This window comes from Salvelinus sp. IW2-2015, linkage group LG4q.1:29, assembly GCF_002910315.2.
Source record: "Salvelinus sp. IW2-2015 linkage group LG4q.1:29, ASM291031v2, whole genome shotgun sequence".
In the NCBI taxonomy this organism is placed as follows: domain Eukaryota; kingdom Metazoa; phylum Chordata; class Actinopteri; order Salmoniformes; family Salmonidae; genus Salvelinus; species Salvelinus sp. IW2-2015.
In genome coordinates this window covers 43093427-43104232 of record NC_036842.1, presented here as the reverse complement: position 1 = coordinate 43104232, position 10806 = coordinate 43093427, and the positions used below count along the sequence as shown (strand labels likewise).

The 10806-nt window shown below is 42.5% G+C and overlaps 1 long non-coding RNA gene across 2 annotated transcripts in view; it reads left to right on the top strand.

The window, feature by feature from the left end:
• LOC111962003 (uncharacterized) overlaps positions 1–4121 on the top strand; it is a 42042-nt gene extending 37921 nt beyond the window's left edge. Inside the window, exons 5-7 of one of the 2 annotated variants that reach the window (XR_002896294.2) lie at positions 2754–2790; positions 2914–3019; positions 3469–4121. This is a non-coding gene — a long non-coding RNA (uncharacterized lncRNA). Of the gene's footprint in view, positions 1–2753; positions 3020–3468 lie in introns of both variants that reach the window. The other variant, XR_002896293.2, reaches the window with a different exon arrangement.
• The last annotated feature ends 6685 nt before the right edge of the window (positions 4122–10806 follow it).

The following is a 10806-nucleotide window of genomic DNA, read 5'->3' as shown; positions in this document are numbered from 1 at the left end:
TAACCAGAGTGTTGGTGACTGTAAATGTGCTGCTGGAAAACAATTTAATTATGCTTTTTTCCCGACGTTTACTGACACCGGCCGTATTCAACGGGTGTTGAGCGCTCGTAAAGTAATTATTCTGCGCTCTGGTACAGTGTAGATAGTAGGCTGGACACATAACATTTTTAACAAATTTATTTTCTGATAAAAACTAGTTCGTAATATGACCATATTTCCCAGCAGCTTGCCGTCGTTTTGAAGTAATCGCAAAAAAGCAGGCCTTATTTTTGTGCATTTTTCACCCTGCCAGCTCCTATTAGTTCTATTGAGCACCGTGGCACTCGCCTTCCGAACATTCTATTCCCAGCTTATTATTCAACGTCACAATGCCTGCTTCGCTATTGTTGGCAATGAGACCTGCTCACGTTGTTTTATAGTTCAAATGTAAACAACAAAAATAATATTGGAACCCTGCGGTCTTCCCATTGTTTCCTATTGGGGAAATATAGGCATGTCTGTCTATTTCAAATCAAATCAAATCAAATCAAATTTTATTAGTCACATACACATGGTTAGCAGATGTTAATGCGAGTGTAGCGAAATGCTTGTGCTTCTAGTTCCGACAATGCAGTAATAACCAACAAGTAATCTAACCTAACAATTCCACAACTACTACCTTATACACACACACACAAGTGTAAAGGGATAAAGAATATGTACATAAAGATATATGAATGAGTGGTGGTACAGAACGGCATGGCAAGATGCAGTAGATGGTATAGAGTTACGGATATACATTATAGAGATGAGCTACTGGTAGGGTATGTAAACATAAGTGGCATATTTTTAAAGTGGCTAGTCGTACATGTATTACATAAAGATGGCAAGATGCATAGATGATATAGAGTACAGTATATACATATGAGAGGTAATGTAGGATGTAGAACATATATTAATTGGCATTGTTTAAAGTGGCTAGTGGTACATTTTTTACATAATTGTCCATCAATTCCCATTTTTAAAGTGGCGTGCGAGTTGAGTCAGTATGTTGCAGCGGCCGCTAAATCGTTAGGTGGTGCTTTAACAAAGGTCTCGATGGCCTGAGAATAAAGCTGTTTTCTCAGTCCTCTCGCGTCCCTGCTGTTGATGCACCTGTACTGACCCTCGCCTTCTGGATGATAGCGGGCCGGGTTGAACAGGCAGTGGTCTTGGGTGGTTGTGTTCCTTGATGATCTTTATGCCTTCCTTGACATCGGGTGGTGAGGTTCCTGCGAGGGCAGGTAGTTTGCCCCGGTGATGCGTTCTGGGCAGACCTCACTACCCTCTGGAGAAGCCTTACGGTTTGGCGGAGCAGTTGACCGTACCAGGCGGTGATACAGCCCCGACAGATGCTCTCGATTGTGCATCTGTAGAAGTTTGTGATTTGCTTTTTGCTGACGAAGCCGAATTTCTTCAGCCTCCTGAGGTGAAGAGGCGCTGCTGCGCCTTCTTCACAACGCTGTCTGTGTGGGTGGACCAATTCAGTTTGTCCGTGAAATGTGTACACCGAGGGAACTTAAAACTTCCACCTCTTCCACTACTGACCCGTCGATTGTGGATAGAGGGGCTCCCTCTTTTGCTGTTTTCCCCTGAAGGCTCACCATTCGCCAAATATCTCGCGCAATATGTATATAAGTATTTAGATTTTTTTTTCAAGTCGGGTGTAACCGGATGTGAAATGGCTAGCTAGTTAGCGGGGTGCACGCTAATAGCGTTTTCAATCGTGACTTCAACTCGCTCTGAGGACCGTTGAAGTAGGTTGTTCCCCTGCTCCGAGTGAAACGGAGGCCAAAAACTGTACATGGGCACCATTTGTAATCAGGAGAATCTCCACATTGCGTAATTATGTAAGTCTGGCAGCGAACTCGTTTTGTCATCGATCGCTAGACCAGAAGAGAAGTTTAAAAATGTTCCCAATTTTCATTACGCAGACGTAAGCACACAAGTAGTTTTTTTCCAGTTTCTCCCGACGAACAGATTGTAGGGTGAAAATAAAAATGGAATTCTAAGCATCACTCCAGTCAAAACAGGCTCGGCGAACGTTCGATTCCAGTAATTTGCTATGGGCTCGCGCTAGTCTCCAGTTTAGCCAACGTTCTTAAGTCGTTTTTCAGCCTTGGGTGAATTTTTACTCGTTCTATTGTCCAGCCTATAGAGAACCAGGGCGAATTTTCAAAAGCACCCGAATGTCACATTGAGAAAGCACAACGACTCTACCAATTTAGCTAACCTAAGAATGACGGGAGTAATCAAGTCAATAAACGTTGGGTAGTGTGATAGCCTATAGTTAATATACTGGCAAGTTTGATGTATAACTACTAACGTTAGGTAGCTAGCTAACATACCGGTACATACTGCTGTAATGATATGCTATGTGGTTCGTAAGGACAGTGTAGCTAACAAATTGTCAGCCAACATAACGTGTAAGCTAACTAGCTCGGCTATTAGACTATTCTTTAGTAAAGGTTGAATAGTCTATTGTTCAGCTATTAGCCCTCATCATTCTGCTCCGGAGTGGCTCGCTTGTGGGCGTGTTGACAGGATATGGCAGCATCTTCGGTTGTGCGTCAAGAATTCTTCATACAGTAGCACGTTTGTATGAAGGTGTGGTTATTCACAGGCAAATTGTTATATGCTATGGAGGTACATTTGTGACTTTTTGTCGAAATCAAAACCTTTTTTATTTTCAATCAAAAATAATTGTTCTGAAACAACCTTTTTCCGACACAAAGGAAGTCAAAACGGAAACCTACGAAGATGGAATCTCAGGTAAGCAGCACTGGGCTGTATTGACGTATCCTAAAAATGACATCTGCTGCATTAGATTGAACGGTCATATCTCAGTTATTGTTTTCATATCTATAAAAAATCAACTGTTTTCTTTACTTTCAGAGAGCAAGCTGACCAAGGGGTCAAAATGTAGACAATGCCAGATGTTCACTGTCCGAGGAACAGGCCGTGGAAGCTTTATTGCTGGCAAAAGTGTCCATAACCAGAGGTAATTAAACTGTTCTGTGTTCTTTTTCTCTCTTCCTCTCTGCCTGTCTTGTTGTACATGGAACCTGTCTCACAAGCATTCATTAAAAAAAACTTAAGATGTCAGCTGCTCATTTTCAGATTTACACCACATGAACACTCAGCCATTTTCACTGGACCCTGTTGCTGCCAAGTCATTATTTCACTGTGGGTTAGCCTTGCAATAACCAAGCGGTGAGACACATAGCCCTCTATATTTAAATGTTTCAGGTACACTCCGGTAGGTGTCTGCGTCACATACAGTATCTTCTATTGACATTATCTTCTATTGTTTGTCCTCATGTGTCTGTTTTTCAGCATAAAGTACTCTGTAGCCACTTAGTGTGAACACCAGGTGAGACCACACACACACACAATAACAGTCTCTCTTCTTCACTTCATCCCACTCCCCCTTCTCCCTAAATCCTCTAGGTTATATCAGCTGTGTTGGTGAACCCCTCCCGCATCTGAACTGGCTGACACAGAGAGCACAGCATGATCATAGATGAGAGGTCACTTGGTCGGGTCAACAGGAAGTATTATTAAAGAGATACTTTACATTGAAATACAGACAGAGATGTAGTAGTCCCAGAGTTAATGATCCAAGGTCAGTTTTGCATTTCACCTCCTGATTTAAGATGACTGACCGTGTTAGAATAAAAAAAACAAGGCTTAATCATGCTCTCTATTCATTTGTCACTCGTCTGCAGGTATGTTTTGATGTGAGAGAGGAAGCCAGTCCCGTCATCGCCACCTCACCCGCTCTTAAAATAACCTTCGGGCCAACTGGGGGCCCAAGGCTGGTTAGGAGACACCGCAATTGTGATGAACTGAGAGAATATTAGGGTAGCACTGTAATTAATTAATCATAAGCTGTCTGCCGCTGTTCTTACCTCTTTCCCTTTTTGTCATCTACACCTCTCTCTCCACCTCGTCTTTCTTCCTCGTTTTATAGTGCACACCATATGTGCATTGAAGTACAGATTGAACTTGTATTTATAATATTACAATTATCTTAATTATAATGCATTTCTGTATTTATAACACCTGGATAATGAACTTCCTTCAATAAAGCGTTTCACATTCTCCACTGGTTGAAATGAAGTATCTCATTGAAATACTATCCTGTGTCCTCAGATTAATGCAGATGAAGGGAGTTAGATATGATTCGTTTTTTTTCTGTATATATGAATTACAAATCAATCATGTTTCTAGTCTATTGCATAGTTACAATGTGTAATCATTGATGTCCCAGGAGCAGGAGTGGTAAACACTGTTGATGTGTATAATTGTAATACATACATGCAGACACAGCATCATTCAAATAATGGAGTTTGATATGACTGAAAAATTATGTCTCAGAGATTCATACCTGAACTGCACCTTTATTTGCCAAAGAAGAGTACATGATCAGTGAATATATTCAATGTACAGGCTACAATGTGGGAATCTCATGCGTGGTAATAACTACAGTACATGTGTATATAGGAGTAGCATCCTTGACACAATAAAGTTATTATATTCTACTCTATCCATAGGCTTCAATAATACCATTCAGACTTGAAGTTGATACAACAACTATGATAGCTGAGGTTCAAAGATTGGTATGAAAATTAGCTCAGAACCTAACGTTTTAGGGTCCATACACAGATCGGCTACATACTGTAGCTAGCTACACATCCATAGGTATACAGATATTTTTATCCTCCACTACACAATAAGCAAATAAATAGTTAGCTAGCTATGTTACTTCAGCTGCATTGCAAGGCAAACTTTCACAATTGTACATTCAATTGGCAGTAAATGCTTTAGGTAGCTAGATTCTTTACATCCACTGTTTCACAAGACGACAGCCTGGTTTGCTGGTTTTCTCAGGAGTCCCTAAAACATTAAACAACACAAATTACAAATTCATTCTCCTAACACTAGCTAGCTGGCTAATGTTAGCTAGTCAGATAACTTGCTAAATACCGATTTTCGTAAATTAACTTTATGACAAAAAAATATGCGCAAACGTTTGCCTCTACATTAACTAACATATTCCTCTCAATTGTAAATGTTTTGCTTGACTCGTTATGACGTTATAACAACTTACATCTGGTTCCACTGTAATGTTTTGTCAGCCATCTTTGTTGAAGAACGCCACCAGGGACGGGTGGCTCTCGTCAAAATTCGTCATTGGAACCACTTGATATGATTGGTCATATAAAAACCTTGGGACCCAAATGCATAATGAACTCCCCCTTGCGGTTGTCTGGAGCAATGAAGCCGTGACGCTGGGTACCTCTAAGTCCCGCGGTGCAAGCTCGCAACTTTTAAAGGAGGAACCACTGTATATGGCTGACCAATCCGAATTCATCTCTCGGCATGTCCAGACCACTCATGGCTAGTGGGAAGGTTGCTCCCTTTCTCTATGGCTTAACCAACAAAGCTCGTAATCTAACAATTTGATTCGTATTTACAGATGGCATACAAGTTTGTTATTAAGGCACATGAAAGTTCACATGTTCAAGAAGGAATTTCTGCCAAAAAATGCATTTTGATAAAAACATATATATTTTTAAAGTTAAATCTGCTCTCATGTGAAGTCGTGACTTGCGACATACGCCTAGTTTCCTGAATCGGGTCTGAAAACCTGTTTTTGCTTTGTCATTATGGGGTATTTTGTGTAAATTGATGAGCGGGAAAAAACTATTTAATCCATTTTAGAATAAGGCTGTAATGTAACAAAATGTGGAAAAAGTCAAGGGGTCTGAATACTTTCCAGTCTCTAATAGCTTCTTGAATCCCACTGGGGGGACATTTATTGACAGGGGGACACTATTTGGCATTTTTTTATTTTTTTTTATTTAACCTTTATTTAACCAGGTAGGCCAGTTGAGAACAAGTTCTCATTTACAACTGCGACCTGGCCAAGATAAAGCAAAGCAGTGCGACACAAACACCAACACAGAGTTACACATGGAATAAACAAACGTACAGTCAATAACATAATAGGTAAGATTAGGAAGGTAAGGCAATAAATAGGCCGTAGTGGCGAAGTAATTACAATTTAGCAATTAAACACTGGAGTTATAGATGTGCAGAAGATGAATGTGGAAGTAAAGATACTGGGGTGAAAAGTAGCAAAAAAATAAATCGGTTGAAGAGCATGCATTTAGTTTTACTTGCATTAAGGAGCAGTTGGAGGCCACGGAAGCAGAGTTGTATGGCATTGAAGCTCGTCTGGAGATTAGTTAAAACCTGTTTGGGATAGGAGCAGCACTTCCGGATGAAAAGCATGCCCAAAGTAAACTGCCTGCTACTCAGGCCCAGACGCTAGGATATGCATATAATTGGTAGATTCGGATAGAAAATACTCTAAAGTTTCTAAAACTGTTCAAATAATGTCTGGGAGTATAACAGCTGTCACGTTCCTGACCTGTTTTCTCTTGTTTTGTATGTCTTTATTGGTCAGGGCGTGAGTGTTGGGTGGGTAGTCTATGTTTTGTATTTCTATGTTGGGTTTTGTGTTCGGCCTGGTATGATTCTCAATTAGAGACAGGTGTGTATCGTTTGTCTCTGATTGAGAGTCATACTAAGGCAGCCAGGGTTTCACTGGGGTTTTGTGGGTGTTTGTTCCTGTGTCAGTGTTTGGGCCACACAGGACGGTTGAAGGTTAGTCACGTTTGTTGTTTTGTAGTTTTGTAGTGTCTTGTTTGCTGTTTTCATTAAAAGTATGATTAATCACCAATCCGCATCTTGGTCCGATCCATGCTCCTCCTCGTCTGAGGAGAACAACAATGACTGCCTTTACAACAGCACTTATTTGGCAGGCGAAACCCCGAGGACAAACCATCCAGGATTTTTCTTTTGAGTTCACTATGTTTTCTTTTTTTTTTCTTTTTTTTTGCCCCTTTTCTCCCCAATTTTCGTGGTATCCAATCGCTAGTAATTACAATCTTGTCTCAGCGCTACAACTCCCGTACGGGCTCGGGAGAGACGAAGGTCGAAAGCCATGCGTCCTCCGAAGCACAACCCAACTAAGCCGCACTGCTTCTTAACACAGCGCGCCTCCAACCCGGAAGCCAGCCGTACCAATGTGTCGGAGGAAACACCGTGCACCTGGCCCCCTTGGTTAGCGCGCACTGCGCCCGGCCCGCCACAGGAGTCGCTGGAGTGCGATGAGACAAGGATATCCATACCGGCCAAACCCTCCCTAACCCGGACGACGCTAGGCCAATTGTGCGTCGCCCCACGGACCTCCCGGTCGCGGCCGGCTGCGACAGAGCCTGGGCGCGAACCCAGAGACTCTGGTGGCGCAGCTAGCACTGAGATGCAGTGCCCTAGACCACTGCGCCACCCGGGAGGCCTATAACAGAACTTATTTGGCAGGCGAAACCCCGAGGACAAACCATCCAGGATTTTTCTTTTGAGTTCACTGTGTTTTCAATTGTTTTTTTATGGGAACCTAGATTTCTGTGGCACTTGGTTGCAGTTCCTAATGCTTCCACTAGATGTGAACAGTCTTTAGAAATTGGTTGATGTTTTTCTTTAGAGAAATGAAGCCTAGTGTATTCTTTTGTTTGGGGCGCACTAGCTACACTTTCATTTTAGCCGCAATTGAACACAATGTATTCTGTCTTAAATTCGATCGATTATTTACATTTTAAAATACCTGAAGATGGATCAGGAAAGTTGTTTGAAATGTTTGGACCAAGATTACAGGTAACTTATTAGATAAATGGTAGTCATGTTGGGCGAGTTGGAACCGGTGTTTTTCTGAATCAAACGCGCCAAATAAATGGACATTTTGGAGATATAATGTCGGAATTTATCTAACAAAAGGACCATTTGTGATGTTTATGGGACATTTTGGAGTGCCAACAGAAGAAGATCTTCAAAGGTAAGGCATGAATTATATTGTTATTTCTGAGTTTTGAATTATGATTGTCATGTGTTTGTGTGATGGGGTGCTGTCCTCAGATAATCGCATGGTTTGCTTTCCCCGTAAAGCCTTTTTGAAATCTGACACGGTGGCTGGATTAACAAGAAGTTAAGCTTTAATTTGGTGTATTGCACTTGTGATTGTATGAAAGTTAAATATTTCAAATTATTTCATTTTAATTTCGCGCTCTGCAATTTCACTGGATGTTGTCGAAACGTTCCGCTGGCGGAACCCCCAGCCGTAACAGGTTTTAACCTCTACATCACCAGAGGAACAGAGGAGGAGTAGGATAAGGGTACGGCTAAAGGCTATAAGAACTGGTCGTCTAGTGCGTTCAGAACAGAGAGTAAAAGAGAAGGTTTCTGGGAGAGGAAGAATATTGTAGCCCAAGAAATTGGCTGATGGTCCTCTTCAGCTAACAGTCCGATATGCTATAGACAGCTAGCAGGCCGCGGCTAGCAGGCTAGCCGTTTGGCCTTCAGGGGACGTTGCGACGGAGGAGCCTGTTGAAACCCCTCGGGCGGATTATGTCGGTAGACCAGTTGTGATGGATCGGCGGGGCTCCGTGTCGGCAGTAAAAGGGGTCCAGGCCAATTGGAAAAATATGTATTGTAGCCCAAGGAGTGGCTGAAGGACCTCTTCAGCAAGCTGGGAGATGGGCCTAGCACGAGGCTAGTTCCAGGCTCACTGGTGCTTGCTTCAGGACAGAGATGTTAGCCAGGGGGTAGCCACTCGGATAGCAGCTAGCTAGCTTCGATGATCCATGTGAAAAGGTTCAGAGCTTGCGGTAGGAAACCGGAGATGTGGAGAAAAAGCAGGAATGACAGGCCCTAGTGAGCAGCGCTTCCTGTGCCGGGGACCACTGAGGATCTGGGGGGCCCGCTTTGGGCCCAGCTGGAGAGCAGGGTCAATCATTGGCCGCAACACAGTAGAACTTTAGTAGAGTCACTTTACTATACAGAAAAAGAGGTACTTACTATTGACCAATAGAGAGAAATGGACATGACAACGAAATGGACACAAAATAAAATATAGGACAATAAAGAAACACTGTGTGGATTTTAATGTATGATTATAAAGGCGTTTCCATGAGCCATGAATATGTAGTTGATTTGCAATGCCCTTCAAAGACAGTTCTTCACAATGCTAGAATATGGCTGCTTGAGCAAGGCCTCTTACACGTATGATCCCAACCACCTGGTAAAATTAATATTGACTTAAACAGTCGTACATTTGTGCATTCTCTGAAAACGATCATGCATTTACATGCTTCCTCTGAAACATTTATACATTTACATATTCATTATTAACAACCACAATGATTCAGAAGGGGCATTGTGTGAATTACATTCACAACCACGAGTCACAAAGTGTTACATAGGACGTACAACTTTGAAACCTGATAGCTTTTTGTGTAACTACACATTAATAAATCAAACTTTCACAAGCCTTCACAGTAAAGCCAGCACAGTTAAAGGGATACTTTGGGATTTTGGCAATGAATCCATTTATCTACTTCCCCAGAGTCAGATGAACTCTTGGATACCATTTGTGTTTCTGCATCCAATATGAAGGAAGTTAGAGTTAGTTTTGCGAGCTAATGGTAACTAAAGTTAGCGCAATGACCGGAAGTCTATGGTATCTACTAGCATGCTAGCAGTTACCATGGACTTCCAGTCATTGTGCTAATGCTAGTTAGAAATTGTGGTAACGCTAGTTAGCAACTTCCTTCAAACTGCACGCAGAGACGTACAAATGGTATCCACGAGTTAATCTGACTGGGGAAGTAGATAATGGGCCTCATTGCAAACATTATGAAGTATCCCTTTAATCTTCATGGAAAGACCTGCACAGTCCCACCTGTATAGTCAATTATCATACACAGAAAGACCTGCAACAGTCAGCGTGTAGAGTCTCTCACTGCATGGCACACCTGCTAAAGTATACCCCCAGGACTGACACACCTACACAGTCGTGCTATTCATCCAAGTTGGCACAACCTTCACAATTTCTGTCAGGGTTTGTAAACAGTGCTGTAAAGTGGCATATCTCTCAGTCAAGGACCCTGCTCCCCCCTCTCTATCTCTCTCTCTCTCACTATCACTCTTGCTTTCAGCACTTTTTCATCAGGAGGAGAGAGAGAGAGGGGCAGCCTTGCAGAAAGTGCACCTCTACTGCTCTCGTTTTCACAAACCGCTGTAAAGTAATATGTTGCCGAACAAATGTCTATTGTTCGTCCACCCGCCCCCTGCACTCACATCCTCCACTAACAACCCCCCACCCTCCTATCTACACTACACCCTTCTCTCTCTCGCTCTACCTCACCCCCACACCCCTCCAGCGTTTTGGCAAAAACAACTCTGGGAGGCTGAATGAAAGCAAGTTGGGTCAGGTCTCTGCTCTCTGTTTTTGGCTCTCTCTTCACTGCCCCAGATCTCTCATTCTCGCGGAGAGAGGAAAAGAGAGAGAATGGTTTGCACGAGGCTGGTGAGACTTCCATGCATTGAAGTGCTAGTTGAAGTACCTGCAGAGGTGCATACTGACTATGTAATACAGGGCATCAAAAAAGCGGCATTCATCAGTCCTCGTCCTCCTCTCTCTTTGTCTTTTCTCTCCGTACATGTGAGCTGTATTAGAAACATGTGTGCTGCTGCTTCAGCCTTGAGATGTTGCCAGCTTCTGATTTTTCAATTATTCATGTACCTGCCATGGAAAAAGAGGAGCGTGCCAGAAATGCCTGTAGCGTTTTATGGAATGTAGCTTTTTCACATTTATGATTTTCAAGGTGGATTTCTCAGTCCTTGGTCTATTGAATCGGTTGTTGAGTGTGTTTGTGAGTGTGA